Genomic DNA, 13,499 nt, shown 5'->3' on the forward strand with positions numbered 1-13,499 from the left:
AAGTTTTGCAAAGAATCAAGTGGATCAATGCACCAACCTCGAGATGAGTGGGAGCAACTTTACTATAATTGTCCTTTACATAGACGATATTCTATTGGCAAGTATTAGTTTAGAAATGTTGCATAAGTCGAAGCACTTACTCTCGCATAACTTCGACATGAAAGATCTTGAAGATGCTTCTTACATCATTGGAATTGAAATTCATCGAGACATGCACAAAGGGATCTTAGGATTATCTCAAAGGGCCTACATAGATCGTGTCCTTATGCGCTACAACATGCAACAGTGCAAACCTCCGATCGCTCCAGTAGTTAAGGGAGATATTTTTGGTTCATTCATTGTCCGACAACATAGATTGAAAAAGGAGCAAATGGCCAAATACCTTATGCATCACTAGTCGGGAGCCTAATATATGTTCAAGTCTGTACTTGCCCAGATATCGCTTATATTGTTGGAATGCTAGGCCGTTATCAAACTAGTCTTGGCCTAGATCACTGGAAAGCTGCCAAGAAAGTACTCCGATATCTGCAAGGGACTAACGACTATAAACTGACTTATAGAAAAATTGACCATTTAGAAGTGGTAGGCTATTCTGATTATGACTTTGCTAAATGCAAAGATGACAAGAAATCCATTTCGGGCTATATCTTTATGTTAGCAGGCGAACCAATTTTATGGAAGAGACATAAATAATAGTAAACTACAAATTCCAAAATGATGGCAAAATAAATTGTTGTTTATAACGCAGTCTGTCATGGAATGTTACTTAAGAATCTGATCACTAGACTCAAAATAGTTAATTCCATTTCTATGATAACTCAGTTGTCGTTAGTTTCTCGAATAGTAAAAGTTCAACTATAGCCGGTTTATATCTCGATAGAAAGTAGTTGTTCATACGTGAGCGAGTTGACGAAAATAATCTTTGTATTGAATATATAAGTACTAAAAATATGCTTGCGGATCCGACGACTAATGGTCTCCCACCTAAAGTTTTTCCGAAGAAAATGTTTCGAATATGGGCTTCACTAAAGACCTTAAATGATTGCATATTCTACTTACTTATGTTTTTATTAGTGAAATTTTCTTAGTTTTGATTTTGTATGTTTCTAACATATGTTCTGTCGACATAATGACACGTAGACAAATATAAATACAAATCAAACATTTAAAGGACTTGCTTGTATATTTTAATCATAACTGTTAGGTTTTAAATTAAGGTTGTAATATGACTAATGGGGGCCCTGAGTTGAATGATGACTCAACGGTTGTATTTCTCCGCTACGGTTCTAGGTTTAAAGCTAAAATGAGTATTAACTTCTGATCAGACTTATCTAATACTCATAATAAATTGTTACTCGATTAAGTGGTAGAATGTAATACTAAATATATAATTATAAGTATTTCATCATGTAGCCATTATAATCATTTATATTATATAAATCAAAATAATAATTAGTCCTTATTAATATTAGTTGGTAATTGTTGATGCATCGTATAACCTTATTAACAAATAAGGTTTTCCATTGGGTGTATTTAAGGAGATGAGTGGAGAGGGTTTTAGGTTAGACTCACAAAATAACATTACACATAATTTGACCTCATCTCTCTCCATAATCACAAGTTATTCACCCTTACGAACTCGGAACTACCATCAATCATATACACTCTAAATGAAAATCAGATCAAGATAACTGACATGTCGAACTCTATTGCTGCATGTGTTTCTAGATTCAAACTTTATTTAAAACTTCTCATTTAAAATGACTACTATACTAGGTCCTTTTTTCTACATTTTAATATTCAGTATCTACTTACCGTTGCCACAATGCGTTTTACACATGCTAGATATCCTTACCACAACACGCGGGTAGGAAAACCAGTTAGTGATATTTTATTTATTGGATTATCTATACTTATTTTCAATGAACGTAAATAAAGTACACAACTATCGCACTTATATGTAAAATTTTACCTTTAGTTTTCTGAACTACAATTAAAATTGTTCAAATATCAATATTCAGTTACCTCATTACCAATTTCTAAAAATTCTACACTACTACAAAAACAGAGCTTTAGACGGGGTGATATGGGTTTTAAGACGGTGTTGAAACCGTCTTAAACTACACCGGTTTAAAATCAAGTCTTATTAGACGGTGTTTAATTTGAACACCGGCTTAAAGTCGATGAACACGTCTTTTGGTGTTCAGTTTGATATACTTGATGAACACCGTCTTTTGATATTATGATATAAATCGTCGTTGTTATCCTGTCGTCAGAAATCGTCACTATTTCCCTGTCGTCGCTGATGCTTAAAAAATGTTTTTTTTTCTTGTTTTTTCAACACAAACTTTCAAATTTCCGGTTCACGATACACAAAAACTAAATAAACATAAACTAATAAGCATAAACGTAAGCATAAATGGTTGCCTTTCAAAAAAAAAAAACATAAGCATAAACGTCACAAACGTCACAATCCGGGTTCGTTTTAAGTCACAATTCACAAACACGTTATAAAACTATCTAACATATAAAATGTAATAATTGTACGTCATATCCAAATTCCCAACACAAAGCTCTTTCAATCGGCTGTGACAATGAAAGCATCTGCCCAAGCTAGATGTCCAATGTGAGGATTTGGTTCTACATTTACAAAAAAGGTATAAACGTCATAAATTTGAAAGCGGATGTATTTGGTATTATGATTTTTTATCAGGTAAATCTAATATTATACCATAGTATTGATTAACTGAGATTACCTTCACCATCATATACATAGATTTTTGGATGGTCTCCAAGTTCTTTCCGCACGAAATTAGCAACCTGATTATATATATATATATATATATATATATATATATATATATATATATATATATATATATATATATATATATATATATATATATATATATATATATATATATAGGGAGAAGATCATGCGAGAACCACCTCTTATGGCGAGAACCGCGAGAACCAAAGTGAACACATGGCAAAATTGTAAATATATTGAATTATAACAAAAAAACACACGGTGTCAAAATTGTAAATATATGGACTGTAACATAAACACGCGTGTCCCCTGTTTTAGGGTTTCTTCATCACATTTGTTCCCAATCCACAATCTGCATCATCATCATCTGCACTTTGATTGAGGTTCACGACTGTTCACGGCGGCTTACCGACGGCACACATGAGTTTACGGTGGTTCACACGACATCTGCAATTTGATTGAGGTTCACGACTATTCACGGCGGCTTACCGGCGACACACATGAGTTTACGGTGGTTCACGCGACATTAGACAACAGTGTATCCCACAAATTTCATTGCTGGGGCATTCGGGATTATTGTTACATAAAGCGTCCTCTGATTCATCCCGTGTTGAAATATCTAGTGTTAAACCTATCGCATCCGATGATACTAACCCACCAATCTCTGAATATCTTCCTCATACATCTGATACTACCTATCTTGGTGGTCCATCTGCTGCCAAACCCGTATATGCTGTCAATCCAATTGAAAGTTGCAAAATTGTGTACACAACAGTTGATAGTAGTTGATAATCGACATTCCCTTCATGGATTTGAAATACCTACTCTTGATTCCATGTCAATACCAGCTATTGTTACATTATCATCTGGGAATGTCAATATATCTGACCAATCGTTGTCGATTGACACTACTTCGACTGGTACAACACCCATAAATACAGAACAACCTCAATTGCAGTTCATTCGGTTTGAGACTAAAGGTATCCCATGTCCATTTTGTGTAATTTGCATATTATTCAATGTTATACATGTTTAAAACATGTTCACATTCATATTATGTTGTCACTAATTATTAATCAACAATATATGCATATGTGCACTGTGTTAACTAAACCATATTACAAACTATGATACATTATAAATATATGCACATGTGCACGATGACGACAATTAATTTGTTATATTGTATATTAAATTACATTGCACATGTAATTTGTTAAATTTCCGTATTAAATTCACATGAACGGTTACGGTGTTATACATTCTACACCCAATGGCACCCCATATTGGATACCTGAAGTTGATGTTGAATACATACCTGAAGTTGCAGTCCATTCAATTTGTGACTAAAGGTATTATGTTGACTGTAATTGATGTATATACTTTGTAAATGATATTATATTAAATGATATGCACATGTGCATTATATTTACTGTAATGATGTTGTATTAAATTATATACACATGTGCATTATGTTGATTGTAAATGATATTGTATTAAATTATACGCAAATGTGCATTATGTTGAAAATTAGACTATGTCGTTGATGTATGGATTCTGAACAAGTGCCTTATGGATGACTATCCAATTATGTACAGGATGGTAGCAAACAAAGGGGATTGGGTGGCGGACAACTACAAAAAAAATAGAGGAGGTGACTGTGTGGGATTGGCAATGGAAGAACAATATGACAACCGAGGAGGCATTGGTGGAGTTTATGTAGCTTTTGGCGTTGCTGAGAGACACCAGAATGAAGACGGTCAATATGGGTTGGGTTGGCACTCGGAAAAATAAGTCGACTCTCAATGTTAAACTCGTTAGATAGGATTTGTGTGTCACAACCGGGGACCCGTCGAGTGGCTTTTTAATGACCTAGAACGGTTTGGGCTACACCTAAAGCCAATATGTTAGCATGGAAAGGCGTCGAAGGCAGGTTACCGACAAAGACAGAGCTATAAAAAAGGGAGATTCATATCAGCAACACATTTTGCCCGGTTTGCGGATACGAGCAAGAAACTGTTGAACACATCCTCATTCTGTGTTTAATGTCGAAAACGCTATGGTGGATGGTCAGAACATGACTGGGAGTAAAAAAATACATTCTTACTCAACAATGGCATATATTATCTTTTTTTTTTCCTGGAAGCTGGATATTTCTAAGAAGAAGAAAAGGGCAGTCAACTGCATAGTGATGGTTACATTATGGATCATATGGTCGAGCAGAAATGAGAAGGTATTCATAGTCGTGCAGTGTTCATATGCTAGAAGACTGGAATAAGTCAATGAGTGTACTCTGTTATGGATGAAAGTCAAAGCCAAAATGGAGAATTTAGTGACTGAATAGTGGTACACCAGTGGTGTGAATGTAATAGAAAAATAGGAGTTTATATGTTTACTGTAAGTGTACTTCTCTAGTTCATGTCTAAAGTTATGCTTTGAATATATGGCATCTTGTTATATCCAATAAAAATGTCGTTATATATAAATTGATAATGCTCGTGTACATTATGTTGTGTACATTATGTTGATAATTACATTATGCACACGTGCATTATATTGACAATTACATTATGTATACATTTGAAAAAATATAGGATGATAAGGGTGATGCAGACGAGAGAAGATTTCGAAACTGTTCTAGAGACATATGATAGACGTACGTCTATTTATCGGTTAACACGATTCATACATTATACTACATACAATGAAACCCCAATTTGCCAACCTCAAAGACTTTTATTTTTATGTTATAGTTGATAACGAGCTACAATCGTTCTTAGATGTTCAACCAGACGTCGTAAATTGACCAAACCCAAATTTATGATTCTTGAATTAACTATTTATGACGATAAACAAATTCCAATTAGTATTCACTTTGATTCTGTATTTTTTAGTTGTCATGATGTGAATTATCAAATTTACATTTTGATTATGTTTTTAGTTGTTTTCATGTGCATTACCAAACTTAATGTATTGACATAAAGATGCACATGTGCATACATGTTTTCTGTTTAACTTAACATGGTTATTTGATACGGAATAAAAATATGCACACACGCAATATGCGAGTTCTAATAATGCTCATGTGCATCCATACATATTTTTTAACAACATACCAGCATGCTTTGATACGTATATACATTGCTTTAATATACATAATACATCCTTTGATATACATAATACACCGACATATGATTACTAATTTTGAATAATGCACATGTGCATCCATATATAATTTATCCTATACAACTACTGTCAACCAAATATACCCACACCACATCAGTTAGCCGCCCAACCAAAAAAAACAAAAAAGAAAAAAAAAACAAACACTACGTGTTTCATGTCCTTGAATCATCCACATATAACATCCATAACATCATATTGTCTGTTCCTTTTTCCAGTTGTTGATCACACCCCATCATTCCTATTGCTTCAACGCCTCTTCGTCAAACATCTGCTTAACTCTTTTCATCTGTTAATCCATGTATTTTTTCCATTGATGATCTACAATGAGCATGTGTATCAACATTAATTTATGATCGACATAAAAGATATGCACACATGCATCATTATATACATGTGAATAAACATTAAATACCTTAATAACCTATGTTGACAAACTATGCACATGTGCATATTAACATATTTTGTCAATCTATGCACATGTGCATAACTATATATCACACAATTATACCTTATTAACATAATCCAAGATGAAATACACGTTCTCATAACTGTATAACACACCAAAAAACACCTATATAAAACTAAATACCGATTACAGATCATTGATGCATAGGTGAGACTCCTATTCAAAATCATATGCATCAACATTATCTACCTTGATTACAGATCATTGATGCATAGGTGAGACTCCTATTCAAAATCATATGCATCAACATTATCTACCTTGTTAAACTATTATTGCAAACTATGCACACGTGCATATTAACCTATTATAACAATTTATGCACATGTGCATAACTATATAGATCACAAATTTAGTTTATTATCCTGTTATGTTTAATCATTTTCTGTCAAGCTATGCACATGTGCATAACTATGTATCACACAATTATACCTAATCAACATGTTCTGTGTAAGCCTGTTCTGTCAGAAAATATGCACATGTGCATATCTATATAGATCACAACATTACCTTATTATCCTGTTCCTTATTATCATGTTCCGTATAAGCATATTCTATCAAAATATGCAGATGTACATAACTATGCACGTTTGCATCCATATGCCTACCCTTATTAACTTACTCTATCAAAACATGCATATGCGCATTATGCACATGTACATCAGCATGAATGACCTTATTAACCCATTCTGTCAAAGTATACAGATGTACATAACTATGCACATTTGCATCCATATGCCTACCCTTATTAACATACTCTATCAAACCATGCATATGTGCATAACTATGCACATGTGCATTAACATTACTAATCTCATCAACAGGCTTGCTTCAATAATAAACATTATCCTGTACCAAATCAAAATTCGTATTATCACTAACCATATATAACATTAATCATCAACAAATCTATTATGGTAAAATATGCACATGTACATAACTATACATATGTACACCATCATAAATGACCTTGTTAACCTAATACTAAATAAACAGCTTCTAACCTTTTTGTTTAACTCTCGCATATTCGTCTTCCGTGTTGCTATCCGGGTGTTGCGTCATACATTCTTGATGACCCTTCATCCCTTGACTTTATTACAAATGTTACGTTTTTCGATTTTTTTCCATTGATTATCTACAATGAACATGTGGATAAACATCAAATACCTTACTAACCTATTATGACAAATTATGCACATGTGCATATTAACATATTTTGTAAAGATATGCACATGTGCACATGTATATATATATATATATATATATATATATCACATAACACTACCTTATTAAGATAATCTACCTTATTAACATAATCTAACATTAAATACACATGTGCATAACTATACATCACACCAAAATACAACTAAATACCTTTTTCAATGGCATGTGAATCAACATTAACTACCTTATTCACATGTTATTGCACAATATGCACATGTGCATATTGACTTATTAGTACAATCTATGCACATGTGCATAACTACATATCACACAAAAATTACCTTGATTTCCAATTCTGTTAACCTATGATGTCAAAATATGTACATGTGCATAACTGCATATCACACAATACAAAACGAAGTTTGAATTTACAAATTATCTATCATATAAAAGTACAAACGACAAATTATCTATCGTATAACAGTATAAACGAATTGTATAAACTTGCAAATGGTGTCACGATTTATATGACAATATCTATAATGTTATAATCACCAGATGAATTTTGGGAACTAACCTCGATTATATGACGAAATATGAAATATGTGCTGGTAAAATCCCAAATCTGAGATACAATCTCAATCCAGATGCTTGGATATGGTGAAAAATGCTTGGATATGGTGAACGGATGATGGTGAAGTGATGATGTATTCGAGACGATGATGTAAACAATTGTAATCGATGAATTGTTGAGAGAATCTGGTTGAGAAGTTAAGATATTTGGATTGAATCACAGTTCAGATGATAGTGGACGTGAAAGTTTTGATTAAATGTAGTTTAATTTATGTTGAAGTCCGATGGTAAAAATAATCGCAGGTAAACGCGTTTTAAAAGATGATTGGTATTTACAAAATTGTCCCATGTTCACATTGGTTCTCGTGGTTCTCGCAATAAAGGTGGTTCTCGCATGAGCCCCTATATATATATATATAGTGCATAGCATAAGAACACAATAATAAATGAATATTTCACGTGCAAAAATTCATGATTTGCAGAAACTGTTATTGAGCTATGATATGCTCTAATGGCATAGTAGTAACTAGTATTTACAATGACCTGTAGAAAACCCCATTACACATAATTACAGTTGCCAAGCAGCACAAGAATGTAAAAATTTCACTAGTTAATGAGGAAATACAAGTATTCAAACTCAAGACCATACTAACAAGTAATAACATCAGAGCTGTTTAATAAAATAATGCGGACCGAGCTGGTATTTCAAGCAGACTCAAAACCAATGCAATATAGAGAAATAACCAAAATGACCAAAAGCTTTTATTAAATGCATTTAGAGATACAAAATATATACTTGTAGGGCCCCCAATGTTAACCACGATTAAGGGTTTGGGCAAAGGTGCAGACTCATCATGCCAGGCAATAGCTGCACTGCGAAGTGCAGCAAAATCAACTTGATGCAAAGCTCCCACAGTAAGAACCTGATGAAGCATGCATTATGAGACCAAAGCCTCTTATAGAAATACGAAACATCAACCCAATTTACGAATTTATAGAGGTGGCCATTTCAATCTTTTTATTCATTAACGAGCTCGGGTTGTATTTATCTCAAATTGGTCAAATCACAAAAACTGAGCAATAGGGTTGACTGGGTAAACCTGTACCAAAATGACCCATTTCAACCTGATAAATTTGACCCATGACCCAACCCAACGGGCCAACGGTAAATTGTGATACAAACACAACACGCAATCAGGTCTATTTTGGGCCAAACTAAACATGAACTGAAATACAAAAATCACTACTCAATTCAAGTTTAGGCTCCAAGAGCACCATTCAAACTAGTTTAGTTTGAACTAAAATTGGAAAATCAATTCAAATCATAAAAATCAAAATAAGTTTATAAAATCAAAATGTATGTGTTGGTAGATAGAATGATAACTTTATAAACCATTTAAAAGGGTCTACGATAACTGCTACTTTTAGTTTATTAAAGTATATACAAGAGGTTTTATTTTATAACATTTTGGTTTTAAAAATTATAAATCAAGATATCTTGCTCTTAACTTATTATTATTATTATTATTATTATTATTATTATTATTATTATTATTATTATTATTATTATTATTATTTTGATTGAGAATCGAATAGGAATCATTTCATTTGATTATGTATATATGACAAATGGGTATAGCTTATCCATCCCAACATAATAACATGTGATTTTTAAAGTCATATATGAATATATATTTATGATTGCCTTTGTAATCAATTATGTATAGGCTAATCAACATTGAATCTTGACTAACGCTGCTACTACTACATATTCTGAAACCATTTTCGGATCCCACAATTTAACATCAAGGTGAAGGAAAGAAGTTGACAGTTTATACATCATGAAAAAAAAAAAGTTTAAAGATTATACATCATGAAAAAAAACTTTTGAAATTGTCATTGTTTTTGCTGATAAGTCTTTAATTTTGTTTTTCTGTGGTTAAACTTTATATCGTAACAAAAGTTAATTTCTATAAGGAGAAATCATCATGTTTTACTCATTAATGAAGAGTTTTTTTAAGATAACTAATATTTTAGATTATTTGATAGGACACCATTTTTTTACATCAAATGTTACTCCACTTTTCTTTATATCAAAATTCTTAATTAATTTTTTTTTTTTTCAAGTTTGAACTTCGGACCTTTATTCTAGAGAGCATGTGTCTCTAGTAAATGGGCTAGCCCACATTTACGACAACTTTGTTTGGTTTTATGACTTAAAGAGAATTAATTAACATTTACGATAACTTTATTTGCTGATATGTACTTGGCCAATGATATATAGTGGTAGAGAACTTGCACTTCTCTTGGGAAATGCAGGTTCAACTCTCACTCGGTGCAGGATGAGTGTGGACAAATATAGGAGACCCAGGAAAACCTGGGTTCGATCCTTGAGCTAAACAAGTTTTACCAGTAATTTCACTGTCGTGTCTACGGGTGGGTGGGTTACCGGGTTTTTCCCAGAATTGGTGGTGGACTCAGGTTACTCTCGGAGTACTCCGTTTGGTTCAGTGGGTATCCCGAAAGTGCTCGGAATTGATTATGTTGGCCGTTCAAAAAAAATATGTACTTAATTATTACAACGGAACTATATATGATGTATGGATTATATATAGGAGTACTTGTTATGATTAGCTAATATATACTATTATTAACGTTGGAAAGCCTACCAGCCAGGCTTCATCTGTATCTACCACCGCATATATAATTTTAGTCTATGATAATTGTACGTCATCAACTAATAACATACCTTGCAACTTGCAAACTGGTTAGGAGCTATGTGATGCATATGAATTTGCAGCCACAAGATGCGATTTGACCAATGCCAAGTTGAGTGTAGATGACAAAGCTCGCTAATCATATCTCCGTCTTGATTGGCTGATTTAAAGCATTAATAAATTGGCCAATTGGAAGTCTTTTATTGATGTTCACCTTTTTTATAATTATATCATAAGTTAACGGTGTCCCTCTCACCCATGAAACATGACTTTGTTAAATAACGAAATCACTGTGTTTTGTGTTCTTCTGTAGGTTGGGCATCTAGTGCACGCCTACATGATCCGGAACCTTCTGTGTTAACAGGGGCGGATATATATAGAACTAAGGGGTAGCCTCCGCTACCGCTTGGTCGGAAAAATTTTGACGTTTTTAGTGTAAATTTTGGAAAAATTTGACCTTTTTTCGATTTCGTTACCGCCTATTTATAAAACGTTCCCGCTTGGTCGGAATCTTAGATCCGCCAGTGTGTGTTAATCTATATATAAATGACATTGAATATCTTTAAAACGTCAATTTCATCTCACTGAATGTTAAGATCGGTGTAATTAATTAACTAGACTAAACTAGGAATATCAAGAACCATAGATCTTAACTACAATTTTAGTCACCGCCACAAAGACATATCGTGATGATACTCGACTTTTGATCGTCTCCATAAAACGGGCTGGGTTGTGTAAAATTCCATTTGTATCGCCTAGAATTCCCTAATACTTAACAATTATTGTGGGGAGATGTAAATGATACGAGGTTTGTATATATTTTATGTGTGTTTTCATAAAAAAAAAAAAAAAAAAGTACCGAGAAACCAAACCTTGATAATGAGCTAACCTAAGGGACTAGACCCTAAATTACAAGTTACAATAACTATTACATTGTCGCAGTTTGAAGGGGAGGGGGCAATCCCTTGGTGAAGAAGATGTTAGCATAATGAAAGGTTGATAGAACATGAAGAACGCAAAGTTGACCTAGTGCCACCTTTCTCTAAACAAAGTGAATGTCAATCACAATAGACAATGGAGGTATGAACTAAAGGACATTGAAGCTCAAGAAGAATCTTTTGTATCCAACATGTTTCGTCATAAACATTAGCTAGCGGCTTCATTAGTATTATTCAGCTTTAGCACTTGAACAAGAGAAAATAAGTTAGACATTTGGAACACATAGATATTACGTTATCACCCAAAACACATAGTAACTAGAAGTTAATATACGAGTATTCGATTCATTTATGGAATATGTGACATGTTTTATTCGATTCAAGGATGTACCTATAAATCTCACAGCTGATTTTATATCGATACATATTTTAGTTTATTTTGGTGGTCTTTACATGTTATCATTTGTCTGTATGTTTATATGATGTGTTATCTGTCTTTATTATACATTTTCACCAATTTCTTGTTATTGGTAGCTTACTTAGAATATTTTTTTAGTGCTCTATGTTTTACACTATGTAGATTTTTTAGTAGTTATGTATGATTTATTTTGACTTTTATGTATGAATATGAATTTGTAGTTAGAGGTTTTACTGTATGCAGTCTCACTATCATTTGGGGTAGAGGTAAGTCTTGTCTACATCTCATCTTCGCTGACTCCACTAATAGCTTAGCTATAGGTGCACTATAAGAAACTTAGGTTTCATTGATGAACTATTCTGTTGGAAAACCTTGATAAGCCATCACTGACGGTAACCTGTCAGTGAAGCTTTATCAATATACTAGTCGTGGGTAAGTTGTTACTAGTGAAGCTTTATCAATATACTAGTCGTGGGTAAGTTGTTACTGATGGAACCCCGACGGATATTTTCTACGGATTCTCCGACGAACAATTTACTGATGGATCACCGACATGCCTTCTTTGGCCAAAATTTAAGTTCTCCGGCTAAGGGTTGACCCGTACTGACTAACAATTTTGCGACCACATTATAGTTATCAACGAACATCCCATCAGATATCCGTTGGCAATTTTCTTTTTCTTAAAAAAATAAATTTAAATTTGTTTAGTTTTTTTCCAAATAATCATGCAGATCTTGGAGTATGATTATTAAAAAAATATTAATTTACAAATTACAAACCACATAATTACAAGTTACAATCCACATATTTTCAAATTACAAATCATCCACATTACCACATTTTGTATGGTATATATTACACATCTTATAATGTAGTGCCTTCAAACCCATTACCACCTCTTGTGGCAAAGATGTAATTCATTATAGTTGAACAAGATGTTGGGTCCCCTATAATCGATAGGTTTCTTTCGTTTCATAATTAGAAGCTACATCTCCAAAATGAAAAAAAGCTCTTGATCTCTTGGTTTTTTGTCTATAGCTTCTTCATATGGATTACAAAAATACCTTGGCAAGGCTATGTAAGACCCCTAATGTTAAAGCCTAGAAAAAGTCGTAGAAATCTACAAACTATAGTTTTAAGTTCGATAATTAGATTATCATATAATGACATGTATTGATTCAAAGAAATTAGATAATAATTTATGTCTTACGATGATAACATATCCTTGTCATGCATGACAGAAAAACATTGTGTTGGATTTTATTAGGAC

General features: G+C 33.0%; 1 long non-coding RNA gene across 1 annotated transcript; it reads right to left on the reverse strand.

Moving 5' to 3' along the window:
* Positions 1–8,682: 8,682 nt before the first annotated feature.
* On the reverse strand, positions 8,683–11,088 carry LOC110917159. Its single transcript, XR_002580389.1, has 3 exons — positions 10,906–11,088; positions 8,953–9,079; positions 8,683–8,699 (listed from the first exon to the last, which is right to left on the reverse strand). It is a non-coding gene; the product is annotated as an uncharacterized LOC110917159 (long non-coding RNA).
* Between the last annotated feature and the right edge of the window lie 2,411 nt (positions 11,089–13,499).

The sequence above is a fragment of the Helianthus annuus genome, chromosome 16 (assembly GCF_002127325.2).
Source record: "Helianthus annuus cultivar XRQ/B chromosome 16, HanXRQr2.0-SUNRISE, whole genome shotgun sequence".
NCBI classification, from domain to species: Eukaryota; Viridiplantae; Streptophyta; class Magnoliopsida; order Asterales; family Asteraceae; genus Helianthus; species Helianthus annuus.